Source organism: Camelus bactrianus, unplaced genomic scaffold (assembly GCF_048773025.1).
Source record: "Camelus bactrianus isolate YW-2024 breed Bactrian camel unplaced genomic scaffold, ASM4877302v1 HiC_scaffold_41, whole genome shotgun sequence".
NCBI lineage: Eukaryota > Metazoa > Chordata > Mammalia > Artiodactyla > Camelidae > Camelus > Camelus bactrianus.
In genome coordinates, this window is record NW_027413957.1 from 7,770,001 (window position 1) to 7,772,500 (window position 2,500).

Below are 2,500 nucleotides of genomic sequence, written 5' to 3' on the forward strand. Positions count from 1 at the left end.
GGAAGCCCCGGGCCCGGCGCGCCGGGGGCCGCTACCGGCCTCACACCGTCCACGGGCTGGGCCTCGATCAGAAGGACTTGGGCCCCCCACGAGCGGCGCCGGGGAGCGGGGCTTCCGTACGCCACATGTCCCGCGCCCCACCGCGGGGCGGGGATTCGGCGCTGGGCTCTTCCCTGTTCACTCGCCGTTACTGAGGGAATCCTGGTTAGTTTCTTTTCCTCCGCTGACTAATATGCTTAAATTCAGCGGGTCGCCACGTCTGATCTGAGGTCGCGGCTCGGAGGGGACGGAGAAGGTGCCCGCGAAGCGGGAGAGGGCGGGACGGAGGGAGAGGGGCCGCGCGCCAGCGAGGCGCCGAACCGCGGTCGACCGCCCGGTCCCCCTCCCCCTCAACCGACCCACCCACCCACGCCCGAACACGGGGTTCGGGCGGGAGGGCGGAAGGGCGGAAGGAAGAAGGGAGGCGGACGGGACGGGGACGGGAGCACGAGCCGGCGACGTGGCACGGGACGGGCGGGCGGCGAGAGGGGAAGCCGCGCGCACGCGCGCGACGCCGGGCCCAGGCCGGAGGCGTCGTCGTGCCGGGGAGGAGGGTAGAGGGGGGCGGCGGCGGCAGCCGCCGGTCGGTCGGTCGTGAGGCGGGCGGGTCCGAAGAAGCCCGGCGGCCGCCCCGCGGCGACCGTCAGGGCCCCTTGCCCCACCACGCGACGCCAACCGCACCGGCGCGAGCCGCTCCGCTCCGCTCCGCTCCCACCCGTCCTCCGCACGGCCACGAGACGCCCACGACGGGCGACGGACGCGCAGCGGCGGCGCCCCCGAAGAACGCCGCCCCGGGGGCCCAGGGGCACGAAGCGCGGCCGCGGACGCAGCCCGGGGGAAAGCGCGCAGCGGCGGGCGACGCCGCGGCGTCCCGCGGGTCGCCGCCGGGGCACGCATCCCCGGGGCGCGGCCGCGCGCGCGCCTCGGCCACGGCGAGGAGCCGCCCGTCCCGACGGGGCGAGGCTGGGGCCGCGGTGGCGCGACGGGAGGGTGGGGGCGGCGCGGCGCGGAGGCCCTAACCGCCCCCACCCACCCCGGCACCACCGCGACGCACCCGGGCACGCGCCCCGGAGAACGCTTGCGGCGCGAGGAGGGGCTCCCGGTGGGAACGCGGCGGCCGCGGCCGCGGCCGCGGCCTCGGCCACGCGCGAGCTCCCCCCTCCCCGTTTTCTCCCTTCCCTTTCGCGGGCGGCACCTCCCGGGCCTCGACGCCGCCTGCCGCCGCCGCCGCCCGCCCCCGCGCCCTCCCGGGCGCGGGACCGGCCGGAGGAGGGACAGACGGCGCGACGGCAGAGGCGCCGTGTCTGCACTTAGGGGGACGGAGGGCACCGCGGCCCTGCGAGGAAACCCCCAGCCGCGCGACCCCGCGGGCACACACCCGGGGGGGCGCGATTGATCGTCAAGCGACGCTCAGACAGGCGTAGCCCCGGGAGGAACCCGGGGCCGCAAGTGCGTTCGAAGTGTCGATGATCAATGTGTCCTGCAATTCACATTAATTCTCGCAGCTAGCTGCGTTCTTCATCGACGCACGAGCCGAGTGATCCACCGCTAAGAGTCGTACGAGAAGTTTCTTCTGCCTTCGGTTCTGTGGCACGGCACGTCTCCCGCCCCCACCCACCCCGGGAGGGTGAGAGGGGGGGTCGCCTCGGGCCGGCCGAGTCAGAGAGAAATCAGACCGGAGGGTCGGGAAGGTTTCACAACGGGGCGCAGCCGGCACCGACACCGCGCGTGCCGGCTCGGACACCCCACAGGCGCCCGGGGGTTCCCGCCTCCCGCGGGGACGCGCCACCACGCGGCCACCGGCCGTCCGACGGGCCCGCCGGGTGAGGCCCCACCCGACGGACACGGCGGCGGCGGCGGCGGCGGTCAGCGACGTGGCGCGGCGCCCCGGCCCGGTGGAGGCGGAGTCCGTGGGACGAGGGACGGACCTCCCACGTCCCCACGGGCCCGACCGCCCCGACCCCAAGGCGGACGGGCGACTCCCCCGAGGGTCTTTAAACCTCCGCGCCGGGACGCGCTAGGTACCTGGAGAGGGCGAGGCGGGCGAGGCGGGGACGGCACGGACCCCCCCCACCAGCCCCAACCGCCGGCCACCGCGCCCCGACGCCGACCACCACACCCCGGCCACGGCCGGGGGTCCTCGCCGCCGCGGGCCCTCGACACGGGGCCACACCGGGCACCGGCCGGCCACCGCCCACGCCACCGGGTCCCACACGCCAACGCGTGCCGACGGCATCCTAAGCCCACTCCCCACGAGGCCGGGCGGAGAGGGCCCTCCCCCCGCGTCCCGACGACAGACCACCCTCCTTCCCACCTCCACATCCCCAAACCCCCAAGGCCCGGCAGGACCCCCAACCCGCACACGCGTTCCCGGGGTCCCCCTTCTCGCCACGGGGGACGAGGGGAGCCCACGACGGGACGCGGGCCACAAGCGGGCAGGGCGCCTCGGGCGCGTGGGGCG

General features: G+C 76.8%; 1 non-coding gene and 1 pseudogene across 1 annotated transcript; both read right to left on the bottom strand.

The window, feature by feature from the left end:
* LOC141576867 (28S ribosomal RNA) overlaps positions 1-273 on the bottom strand; it is a 5,080-nt pseudogene extending 4,807 nt beyond the window's left edge.
* Positions 274-1,443: 1,170 nt separating this feature from the next.
* Positions 1,444-1,596, bottom strand: LOC141576853 (5.8S ribosomal RNA). The gene has a single exon (XR_012505283.1). It is a non-coding gene; the product is annotated as a 5.8S ribosomal RNA (ribosomal RNA).
* Between the last annotated feature and the right edge of the window lie 904 nt (positions 1,597-2,500).